The 13,209-nt window shown below is 43.5% G+C and overlaps 1 protein-coding gene across 7 annotated transcripts in view; it reads left to right on the plus strand.

Moving 5' to 3' along the window:
- The window catches only part of FLT3LG (fms related receptor tyrosine kinase 3 ligand), a 111,300-nt gene that overhangs the window by 19,681 nt on the left and 78,410 nt on the right, over positions 1-13,209 (plus strand). For 5 of the 7 annotated variants that reach the window (XM_066607823.1, XM_066607824.1, XM_066607829.1 and 2 more), the window contains exon 1: positions 10,737-10,950. The exons of the other annotated variants lie outside the window; for them this stretch is intronic. The gene's annotated coding sequence lies outside the window, so the exon portion shown is untranslated. Of the gene's footprint in view, positions 1-10,736; positions 10,951-13,209 lie in introns of those variants that run through there. 7 annotated transcript variants of the gene reach the window in all.

Below are 13,209 nucleotides of genomic sequence, written 5' to 3' on the forward strand. Positions count from 1 at the left end.
AGAAGTATGTATATTATAAAAAGGCACAAACATACTGTGATTAATTTGCACTTGAAACAATACCAGGACAGGATGAGTAGAGGAGTAAATATAATTAGTCCACTGATAAGGATGGGAAAGTTTTATGGTCTCTAGATTGGTGTTAGGAGGTCACCAGGCCAGCGTGTTATCTCTGCTATAGATTCCTCATATTCTCTAAGGCCTCCTTCCCACGAACGGATTTCCGCCGCGTAATTCGCGGCGGAAATCCGCTGCGTTGCCCGCAGCTATTAGGTTCTATTGCACCTAATAGCTCAATGCTCACGGTGCGGAATTCCATCGCGGTATTCTGCACTGTGAATTCACCCGTCCTCACCCGCGACATGCTCTATTTGCCGCGGGTGTACGCGCGGACGGCTTCTATTGCAGTCAATCAAAGCCGTCCGTTCACGCTATCTTCCGCTGTAGTACAGCGGAAGATAGAGTGAAAACGCTTCCCCGCCCACCGCCGCCGCGTCATATGTTGGATGTTGTGTCTATGCCTAGAAAAATGCTCAGGCACAGGTAATTCTGTCTTTACTTAATCGTGTGGGGGGTGACACCTCATCTTCACGTTCAGTTTTTGTCCTGTTTCTCCAACATAGGGTGAATCCACATGTGCAGAAATTCCGCAGCTGGATTTCCCGCAGAATTTCCGCCTGTGCACGCTGTAATAGGATTGCATTCGTTTATGCAATCCTATGCAGACAGCAGTGATTTGACCGCATGAAAACTCGCGCAGTAAACAAATTGCGGCATGTCCTATTTCTGTGTGAGCCTCGCAGAGGCCTGCGCAGAAACATCGCTGCTGACGCACCGACTCTGCTCTGCACATGTGTCGGCTGGGCGGCAGCTGGAGGAGAAGACGCTGCAGGAGGTGAGCCACAGGTCTCTGCAGGGGCACGGGCTGCATCCTACTGCGAGAATTCTCACAGCGAGATCCAATCCAGCTGTCTGCTTGAGCCCATAAAGACGCCCAACAGGACATTTACTGCATAGGATCAGGTACACGACATTGGACATGGAACATGTGAATGTCCCTGGGATCTTATAGTCCTGCTGTGTGTTGGGTATCTGTATCCTGTCCGCAGTCAGTACATGTGAGCAGGTCTTGCAGCTCCTTACATTACAGGGATAAGGTCCTTTTTGTGTGTCAGAGGGCAATGCACTCCTGATTATAAAGTTCCTCATGTTTAGAGGTTACTTGTAACACAGAAGCGGAGGGACCGGGAATATCGTTTTCAGACCGTCATCCTTTTGTAGGGCATGATGGAGTTTCTTTGCGGTTTTCCTTGATACCTCTAGCTGTGAATTGTAGGTCACTACTAGAGGTAAATGACTGACTTCTTCTTTCTATGTGTATTGGAGTAGCTGATTCCTGGGTATCCTGGTGGCTCTGGTGATTTGGTCATCAATTAAGGTGGGATGGTAGCCCTGATATAAAAATGTCCTTTTAAGATGGTATAAATGTTCCTCTCTGTCTGTTGGGTTGGAGCAGATCCGGTTGTATATGATGGTCTGGCTGTAAACGATTAACTTTTTGATGTGTACTGACCGCGGACAGGATACGGATCCCCAACACACAGCACAAATATAAGATCCCGGGGACATTCATATATTCCATGTCCAATGTTGTGTACTTGACCTGTGCAGTAAATGTCCTGTAAGTGGTCTTTATGTTGGAGAAGCAGGGCAAAAAGAGCAAATTGCCTATGGCTGAGTATTTTTCTATTTACGGACACAACATACAACATATGAAGGTTACTATTTTAAAATGCAACTTCAAGTCTCAACAGAATAAAAGAATTTGAGATATAGGTTTGTAACAATCTTTGACACTCTAAAGCCATACATAAACATTGCAGGAGTCTTCATGCTACAGTGGAGAACATGAGAAATCTATAGCAGAGATAACACGCTGGCCTGGTGACCCTCTAACACCAATCTAGAGACCATAAATCTTTCACATCCTTATCAGTGGACTAATTATTTGCTCCTCTACTTATCCTGTTCTGGTATTGTTTTAAGTGCAAATTAATCACACCATGCCTATGCCTGGTCATATGTATGTGTATATATGTATGCTTCTTCTGATCTATTTCATTATGTCTGGCGAAGAACCCTGAGTATGTTTGAAAGTTCACTGTAACATCATGTATTTTTGTTAGCCATTGAAAGGTATCATATCTATAAGATTACTTGGTTTCTCTTACTAAGAACAATCACATTTTACTTTACTGGCTAAGGCCACCTGCACACGACCGAGTTGGATTCCGTATGCGGGATGTTGCAGCGGAATCCGACCCTGTACCCGGCCGGTGAACCCCGCGTACCTGTCCGGATTCTTCTCATCTGTACTTCGGATGTGCCGGTGCACATGCGCAGTACAGATAATGCCGTGCCATCGCTAAGTGATGGCGCAGATCCCGCGTTCCTTTTCCGCAATAATGATTGTGGAAGGGACGTGGGTCAGACAGCTTCCATTGACCTGACATCTGCCTAGAAATAAAGCATGCTGCAATTTTTCCCCCCAAAAGCGGAAAATCACTATTGATTTCCGCTCGCGGGCAGGAAAAAACGTTTTTCCGTAGCATGTCAGGGCATGTATTTGCTGCGGAATTCGGAGGCCGACGCCTGCTCCGGATTCTGCAATGCAAATCTGGCTATGTGCAGGGAGCGTAACACGGTAACACACTTTTTTTCATATTGCAGATGAGTCGCATTCACTTCAAAAGCGATGCAATTCCAGACACGGCCGATAGACAAAGGTGGTGCTCGCTCTTGAAAATAAATGTGCTTATACTGGACTAACCCTTTTGGTTTCTTTAATGGGGGTGACTTAAAGGGGTTGTCCCGCGGCAGCAAGTGGGTCTATACACTTCTGTATGGCCATATTAATGCACTTTGTAATGTACATTGTGCATTAATTATGAGCCATACAGAAGTTATCAAAAGTTTTTCACTTACCTGCTCCGTTGCTGGCGTCCTCGTCTCCATGGTTGCCGTCTAATTTTCGCCGTCTAATGGCCAAATTAGACGCGCTTGCGCAGTCCGGGTCTTCTTATCTTCTCAATGGGGCTCCGTGTAGCTCCGTGTAGCTCTGCCCCGTCACGTGCCGATTCCAGCCAATCAGGAGGCTGGAATCGGCAATGGACCGCACAGAAGCCCAGCGGTCCACGGAGGGAGAAGATGCCGGCGGCCATCTTCACCGGGTAAGTAAGAAGTCACCGGAGCGCGGGGATTCAGGTAAGCGCTGTCCGGTGATCTTTTTTAACCCCTGCATCGGGGTTGTCTCGCGCCGAACGGGGGGGGGGGGGGGGTTGAAAAAAAAACAAAAAGCGTTTCGGCGCGGGACAACCCCTTTAAAGGGCTACTTTGGTGAAAACTCATTTTACCATGCCTGCCCTACTCAGTTGATTGCTTGTTACAATCTGAAGGTCTCGTCTGCATATTGCAGCCACTTCCATACAGTGCAGACCCCTGTCTGATGCTTATCAGGGACAATCTTGAAAGTAAAATAAGTTGAGGGTATACCATTTTCGCCTGCTGGGGGAAGAGTTTAATTATCATCACCTCCTTTTTTCTCCTAACTAAGCTATATAGACCATAAGTATACAGTCAGGAGGCTGAGCTGTGGTCGTCTCTATAATAATTGTGTGACAGGAGTTGTGACCCTCATCAGTAACTGCAACAAGAATACCTGTATTCTCATGTAAGCGGTTTCTGTAGTAGATCCATGTAACTGTATCACACTGACTGAGAAATTGACTAGAAAATGAATTCATAACCCCAAAAAACATTTGAGTTGGTTAGAATTGAGATCACATGACCAGCTGAGGAAAAAGAGTCTGGGAGTTTCAGACAGAGGGAAATAACCAACCAAGGTTACACTAGCCTAATTATCTATACTGGGGGATAGCTACTTAATTGATGAATAAAAAAATCAGAAGTGGCCCTTTAACCCCTTCCCGCTCCAGGACGTACCGGTACGTCCTGGGAGCCTGGTACTTCCCGCAACAGGACGTACCGGTACGTCCTGGGGATAGCGCGAGATCACATAAGATCCCGCGCTATCCCGCAGCGGGAGCTGGCTGTCAGTCACAGCCAGCGTCCCGCTGCAACAGCGGGGGGCATCGGAGATGCTCCCCCCGCTGTTAACCCCTTCCCTGCCGCGATCTAAGTAGATCGCGCCAGCGAAAGAGTTCACAGAGGGACCGCACTCCCTCTGTGTCTCCGGCCGACTCTCGCGATGTCATCACGAGAGCCCGGCCTGTCACCATGGCAACAGGACGCCAGACACTGTGCTTTTTCTAATATTAGCATAAAAAAAGGGAAAAAAATTAAAACCCCACATCTTGGGTATTGACGCGTCCGTAACGAGGTGTGCAAAAAGTTTAACACACTTTTTATTTTGTACGACAAAAAGCGTAAAAAAAACGCTAAAAAACAGAGGCAAAATGCAAATTTTTAGCATTTTGCCTCCCAAAAATGCAATAAAAGTGATCAAAAAAGCCATACATTCCCCAAAATGGTACCAATTAAAACTACATCTCGTCTCGCAAAAAATAAGCCCTCATAGAGCTCCGTACATAGAAAAATAAAAAAGTTACAGGACTTTGAATGCAGCTATAGAGAAAAAAAAAAGATTTCCAAAAAAAAGGGGGTTTTATTGCAAAAAAATGTAAAAACCTAAAAAAAAAATAACAATTTTGGTATCGTTGTAACCGTACCGCCCCGCAGAAAAAAATTAGTGTGTCATTTATGCTGCATGATTAACGCTGTAAAAAAAAAGAAAAAAAAATCTATGGCAGAATTGATGCATTCTCTCTCCCTGTTATCATAAAAAAAAAAAAAAAGTTTTGCGATATAGCCTATGTACCCAAAAGTGGCACCGATAAAAACTACAGCTCGCCACGCAAAACAAGCCCTTATACGGCCGCGTCGACGGAAAAATAAAAAAGTTATGGCTTTTGAAAAAATGGAGATGGGAAAATACCAAAAAAATCGCTTGATCCTCAACGCCAAAATAGGCCATGTCATTAAGGGGTTAAGAGTAGTTACAGTGTTGCTTGAACGTTTGTGAACCCTTCAGAATTTTCCACATTTCTGCTTATATTTTGACCTAAAACTATATCAGACTTTCATACATGTCCGGAAAGTAGATAAAGGGAACCACATCAAACAAAGGAGTCAAAAATATTAGTATTGGTCATTTGTTTGAGGAAAATGATCCATTATCACATATCTGTGTGTGACAAAAGTATGTGACCCTTTGCTTCCAGTATCTGGTGGGACTCCCTTGTGCAGCATGACTAAAAGTTTCTGGTAATTGTTAAAGGGGTTGTCCCGCGCCGAAACGGGTTTTTTTTTTTTCCAACCCCCCCCCCGTTCGGCGCGAGACAACCCCGATGCAGGGAAGTAAAGAAAGTTTACCGGAGCGCTTACCTTAATCCCCGCGCTCCAGTGACTTCAATACTTACCGCTGAAGATGGCCGCCGGGATCCTCTGTCTTCGTGGACCGCAGCTCTTCTGTGCGGTCCACTGCCGATTCCAGCCTCCTGATTGGCTGGAATCGGCACGTGACGGGGCGGAGCTACACGGAGCCGCTCTCTGGCACGAGCGGCTCCATAGAAGACTGCTGAAGACCCGGACTGCGCAAGCGCGGCTAATTTGGCCATCGGAGGCCAAAAATTAGTCGGCGCCATGGAGACGAGGACGCTAGCAACGGAGCAGGTAAGTAAAAAACTTTTTATAACTTCTGTATGGCTCATAATTAATGCACAATGTATATTACAAAGTGCATTATTATGGCCATACAGAAGTGTATAGACCCACTTGCTGCCTCGGGACAACCCCTTTAATTAGTCCTGCACATCGGCTTGGAGGAATGTTACTCCATTCCTCTGTACTAAACTACTTTATCTGTCATGTTGGTGGGTTTTCCCCCATGAATCGCTTGCTTCAGGTCCTTCCACAACATTTCTATAGGATTAGGGTCAGGACTTTGACTTGGTTATTCCAGAATGATAACTTTATTCTTCATTAGCCATTTTTTGTAGAACAACTTGTACTTTGCATTGTTGTCTTGCTACATGACCAACATTGCAGCAATACAGGCCCAACCATGGCCCAACCATGATACTAACACCATTGTGTTTCACAGATGGTATGAAGTTTTTATGCTGTAATGTGGTTTTCTTTCTCCAAACATAATGTTTCTCGTTTAAGCCAAAAGGCTATTTTTTGTTTTTTTCTTATCCGTCCACGAAACATTGTTCCAATAGCCTTCCTGCTTTTCCAGACGAGCAACAGACAGGAAAGCAGCGGATTTCTCCTTGTAATCCTACCATGCACACCATTGTAGTTTAGTGTCCTCCTGATGGTGGACTCATGAAGACTACGTTAGCTAATGTGAGAAAGGCCTTTAGTTGCCTAGATGTTACCTTTGGTTCCTTTGTGACCTCATGGATTATTTTGTATGCTTTGCTCTTGGTTTGAGCTTTGTTGCTTAAAGGGGTTGTCTCGCGAAAGCAAGTGGGGTTAAGCACTTCTGTATGGCCATATTAATGCACTTTGTAATATACATCGTGCATTAAATATGAGCCATACAGAAGTTATTCACTTACCTGCTCCGTTGCTGGTGTCCCCGTTGCCATGGTTCCGTCTAACTTCGGTGTCTTCTTGCTTTTTTAGACGCGCTTGCGCAGATGCATCTTCTCCCTTCGGCTGGTCTTGGAAGCATCGGCGTTTTGGCTCCGCCCCCTTTTCGCGTCATCGCGTAGCTCCGCCCCCGTCAGGTGCCGATTCCAGCCAATCAGGTGGCTGGAACCGGCCCACGTCATGGGGCGGAGCTACGCGATGATGCGTACAAGGGGGCGGAGCCAAAACGCCGATGCTTCCAAGACCAGCCGAAGGGAGAAGATGCATCTGCGCAAGCGCGTCTAAAAAAGCAAGAAGACACCGAAGTTAGACGGAACCATGGCAACGGGGACACCAGCAACGGAGCAGGTAAGTGAATAACTTCTGTATGGCTCATATTTAATGCACGATGTATATTACAAAGTGCATTAATATGGCCATACAGAAGTGTATAGACCCACTTGCTGCCGCGAGACAACCCCTTTAATCACTCCTGGGGAGGGTAATAATGCTCTTGAATTTCTTCCAAACTCATGCAACTTAGCTGATATGTTTTGATTGAAGTATTTAAAGGAAATGTGTCATCAAAAATGACCTACCAGTACTGTAGAAGTTTTTATGTTAAACATAGTTTAAAATAGTTCTGTATTGTCGTATACTTTACTTTTAATGTAAGCTTGTTTAAGTCCTATCACAGGTCTGGGAGCCTTCACTAGGTCCGGAGCTCCTATGGCAACTATTGGCACCCTGTGATCGCAGCTGATGAGGCAGTGAAGCGGATCTCTGTCTACCCGTTCCGATGCTGCAGCCAGATGTTTAACGCAGATGAAAGCTGCTGAGTGTGGAGTGGGCTTGACTCCTGGGGTGTACATGTCCACCCTCCACCCTTTTGCGATGGGTTTCTTGCAGTTGTCGGGTTATGGAAGCTTGAGTTGCAACGTGATGGCACTGACTTACATTAGGATGTGATGTAGTAGAGCCATAGCGCAGTCTTTGCAAACCTGGGAGGTTGCAAACACCTGCTGGTGAATATTACAGTGAAAATTTGGCAGCAGTATTATGCCATCCGAATTGGCACTATCAATTGCCAGTAGATACCTGACATTTCCAGCCATGTGGGGTACTACAATATCTCCTTGCCAGCACACCTGCTGTTTTGGGGTCATATTTAACTCTGATCTTTTCTGTACCTCCTATATTCAATCACTTGCACACTAATGCACCCGCACCTTAAAAGCTTCTCCAGAATCTACCTTTTTCTTACATTCCGAAAACTCTTGTAGTTGCCATGACCCATTCTTGTCTTGACTACTGTAAGGCCGCTTTCACATGGGCTACAAAATTGCGCAATTTTCTCGAGATGCAACATAGCTACAAATCGCATGTATATGAAGCCCATGCTTTCCTATGAATTCCTTCACATTAGCAATGTTTTGTCTGATGCTATCTTGCGAGGAAAAGAAAATCGAAGCATGCTCTATGCCGCTGCGATTTGCAATTTATATGTAGGCCATTGAATGGCTGTGATTGGTTCATTAAGCGCTGTATTGATTGGCAGAGCCGTGGTACTCGAGAATCAATCACAGCCAGCGCTTCCTGGAGGCGGGATTTATGAACCCCCTAACCAGGAAGGGGGCTGCTGAAGACTACAAACAAGTGCAGCAGAGCTCCAGGAGGAGAAGTGCAGCGGAGCGGACAGCACCTGTTAGGTAATGTATTGTTTTTGGTTTTAAATGCAGCTAGGGCTTATATTTCAAGCTCCCCCGAAAATCCAGTCAAAAGGGCGCTGCACATTTGCAATATCGCTGCGAGAAAATGCCGAAATCGTGGGAACACAGCTTCGATATCTCTGTGATTTTCTTGTGGAGATATCACTGTCGCTTGTATGAAAGATGCCTGAGTCACAACTGATCGGTCTTTTCCTCACTAAACTCTTTCCTGTCTAATCTATCCTGATTTCAGAAGGCAGGCTCATCTTTTTTTCTAACCAATATACTGATGCCTCCACCCTGTGCCCGTCACTACACTGGTTGCCCCTCCATACAACTTAAATTCATGACTCTCATCCATAATACTCTCCACAATGCTGCATCTCTGTATATCTCTTCCCTCATCTGTATCTCCCTACCAATGCTGTCCATTCAAACTAGCATCCTCCGTAATCCCAACCTGTTCCCAAGACTTTTCCAGAGCTGCACTAGTTCCTTAGAATGCGCTACCCCAGACAATCTGGTTAATCACCAATATCCAGAGATTTAAGAGTGGGCTAAAAGCACATCACCTTCGGGAGGTCCACTGCTTTCTCTAATCTAACCCTTCTCCATTTACCCCTTTTCTACATTCTCCCTCTAAACCTAATTCATTAGTATTCCCCACAATCCATGTACACTAATACACTTCAAATCTGTATATATGTAGTTACTGGCTGGTGATCGGTTCATATAGCTTTGTATATACTACCCTATTTAGAAAAGATGGCTGAACCATTGTACAGAACAAGTACTTGTCCTGTTTGTGTTAGCCATAGTTGCTTATTGATTGTAAGCTCTTGTGGACAGAGCCCTCACTCCTATTTTTAAAATTGTTTTAATTTACTACTGTAGGTAATATCTGGTTTTGTCTGTTCACTTGCCCTCTGATTTGTAAAGTGCTACAAAATAAATAAAGATTATCTGATCATAACCCATGATTCCCTTGGCGAGCCCTACAACATGGGGTCAAGAGTCACATGTAATTCCCAAGCAACTATTAGGTAGCACTGGTCTAGGCAATGCTCTGTGAGCTAAACACAGCAACGGACGCACAAATCTCTCAGCTAGATTGCAATAATCCCTGGAGTCCAGGTTATTTGGCTCACAGAGCATTGTCTAAACTGGCTACAATTGTATCTACTTCTCAGGTAAGAGCAGTACTAGCTACATGCAGATTTACAGCCTATGAATATAAGCAAGAGTGTTCTCATTCACTGACAGCAAACTCTTATCTTGAAAATGGTGAAGAATTGAAACAAAGTCTATGAGAAGGTTGTATCACCTTATGCAGTGATTGAGCCATATTTATATAAAACATACTGTGCATGGCCCTATGAATATCTAGCTGTAAATGTATACCTTGTGAAGGACAGAGTACACTTCCTGGAAATCATTAACATCAATAAAGGTCATTAGTTTGCCTTTTAACTCATTCCGAACCGCATGCATTTTGGTTTTTCTATCCATTAGGTTTCCTGCACAAACATCTTTTTGTAAAAACATCATGAATTTCATGCATTTTGACGAGCATTTTTGGGTGAAATTTGTTTTCATACAGACACATTTTCAGGCATTTTGTTTCTTGGCAGACGTCTATGTGAAATTGACACAGCATGCTGTGTTTTGAAGAAAAAGACCATATGTAGTAAATATCATATTTCTCTATTACCTTAAAGAAAACATTTGGCTGTATAGTTTTTTTTACAGAAAAGTATATTGACTCTGTAAACATGCAGTTTTTTAAAATAACATTGTGTGTGAAAAACACTAATGGGTCCCCGTGGGAGTTTATTTGTGTATTTGCAACTCTGAGGGTATATATTAACGGCATTGCAGCGGGCTCCAGACAGGGTCACCCTTATCAGGACGGTTACCCCATATTAGGTAGTTGGGGCAGGATAATGCTGCGAGGGCATAATAGAGATGGATACCTTTCTTTCCTGACAGGCTGTGACTATTGGATCTATGGTCGCCATGGTCTTGATTTTTGTGGCTGTACATGAGATACTTTTAATTTATTACCTGCTGCCATCTTGTGTTTTCATGTTCCAATTTGGTTTGTGAACTGTGTTGTAGGACTACTGTTATGGTCCACTTTTAAACACGTGTGTGTGGGTAATATATATTAATGTATATGTAGCGGAAGGACTTCATTGCTAATGTTTAATTGTTACTGTTAATTGTTTTTATGCTTATCATTAATTTGTTAACTCACTTTAAGGAAAAGATTGCTGGGCAGAGCTGGGAGTGTTCCTCCTGCGGAGAGGAAGGAGATTCTAGAGCTATATAGCTGGAAGTGGGCCTACGGCCAGTGTGGTAGAAGTAGCAGCAGGAGTGAGAGGAAAGTTTGTGCGAGAGTAGGAGAAGAACAGGTCGCCAGCCAGTGGGACTACCTGCAGAGTTCCACAATGGCACGGGGCTCCGGGACCTCTATGAGGGAAGAACTGTCAAAAAGAGGACGCTGAGTCCACAGAAACGAACCCTGGGGAGATCGCTGTCGGCTCTGTCTCATGCTGCCTATACACTTTTAATTGTGACGCTGGTGAGAGTAACCCATGTTATGTTTTTTTCACGTTATTAAAAGTTAGGGCTTCTACCCACTAGCGTTTTTTAACGCTGCAATATCGCTGCATTAAAAAAAACGCTAGTGGGTAGAAGCCCTTAGAAGCAGGAGAGTGAACTGTTTAATCTACAGTTGCAACCTATCATGACTATCCCCTATGTGGGGAACGCTTATGATTGTGTCTTTGCCAGTGCCCATCCGCTCCTGTATTACCTGGGCCCTGTGGAGCCCCATGTCTCGGGCTGCCCCTTATGTGATATCCCACCGGCCTACCCACCACCAAAGTGGTTTTCATCTATAGATATATACACCATATATATATATATATATATATGCTATGATTTATACATTTTTCACTCTCCAGTTTGACTTTAATTACATTTTAAAGTCAGGGCATTAACCCCCATAAAATCACATTAAAATTGGAAAAGCCCTCCTGAAAATATCACTTACTTTATTAAAGATTTTTGAATTGTTGATGTTCCATATGAATATACTAGCTGATATACCCGGCTTCGCCCGAGTTAATTTGGTACTGGTGTTTATCTGGTGTTCACACGGAAAATCTTCTGAAGTCGTGGTTACTTTAGAGATACTGAGGAAAAAAAATATGTTCACCATTTTGCATAGTTCTCTGCGTTACCCAGGAAATACCACGGGGAGGCAACCATGCAACGTTTCCTTTATATAAAATGACATCAGGAAGTGAGAGAATTAGATTACATACATAAAATTTGGACACTAATTCTTTTGCGCTTAGAATTGAATAACGGAGTCGGGACCCATTAGCCTTTACTATTTATGACATAATCAATGCTCGTGCCAAATTTCCCGTTTCTATGACACCGGAAAGTGAAAAAAGTACATTCCGCACGTAAAATTTTGACGCCAATTCTTTTGCGCTAGAATTGAATAATCGAGTTGGGACCTATGAACTTTTCCTATTTATGACATAATCAATGCTCGTGTAAAATTTCACGTTTCTATGACACCGAAAAGTGAAAAAATTACATTCCGTACGTAAAATTTGGACGCTAATTCTTTTGCGCATAGAATTGAATAATGGAGTTAGGACCCATTAGCTTTTCCTATTTATGACATAATCAATGCTCGTGCCAAATTTCCTGTTTCTATGACACCGGAAAGGGAAGAAATTACATTCCATACGTTAAATTTGGACGCTAATTCTTTTGCGCATAGAATTGAATAATTGAGTTGGGACCCATTAGCTTTTCCTATTTATGACATAATCAATGCCCGTGCCAAATTTCCCGTTTCTATGACATTGGAAAGTGAGAAAATTAGATTCCGTACGTAAAATTTGAACGCTAATTCTTTTGCGCATAGAATTGAATAATGGAGTTGGGACCCATTAGCTTTTCCTATTTATGACATAATCAATGCTCGTGCCAAATTTCCCGTTTCTATGACATCGGAAAGTGGGAAAATTACATTCCGTACGTAAAATTTTGACACCAATTGTTTTGCGCATAGTATTAAATAATCGAGTTGGGACCCATTAGCTTTTTCTATTTATGACATAATCAATGCTCGTGCCAAATTTCCCGTTTCTATGGCATTGGGAAGTGAGTGATTTAGATTCAGTACGTAAAATTTCGACGCCAATTCTTTTGCGCTAGAATTGAATAATCGAGTTGGGACCCAATTACTTTTCCTATTTTGGAGATAATCTATGCTTGCAGCAAATTTCATGTTTCTACGACATCGGGAAGTTGGAGAACTTTTGGCGAGTCAGTCAGTCAGTCAGTGAGTCAGTGAGTCAGTGAGGGCTTTCAGCTTTATATATATAGATTTGGTACAGACCTCCACCGTCTTAAGTATATTTTTAAACTCCTTAGTCACATAACTAATTTTAGCCTTATGGTGGCTTCACACGAACGTGTGCGTACATATGTGCGCACCTCTGTACGCGCAAAAACACGCGTGTATGCAGGTGCACATTGCCTTCAATGGAGCCGCGGCTGCTGCTGGTGGCTCCATTGAAGGCAATGGTCTGCCGACACCCCGTAATTGTTTTTCAGGGAAGAGCTTTAAATGTAAGCTCTTCCCTGAAAAGCAAGCTAAAGTAGTGTAAAAAAAAAAAAAAAAAAAAAAAAAAAAAATATATATATATATATATATATATATATATACTTACCTGTCCGCCTTTGCCATGTACCCCGCGGGGATGAAGAACATATCTGCCACATGCTGCAGATGTTTTCTTCATCCCCGCGG

This window comes from Eleutherodactylus coqui, chromosome 6 (genome assembly GCF_035609145.1).
Source record: "Eleutherodactylus coqui strain aEleCoq1 chromosome 6, aEleCoq1.hap1, whole genome shotgun sequence".
NCBI classification, from domain to species: domain Eukaryota; kingdom Metazoa; phylum Chordata; class Amphibia; order Anura; family Eleutherodactylidae; genus Eleutherodactylus; species Eleutherodactylus coqui.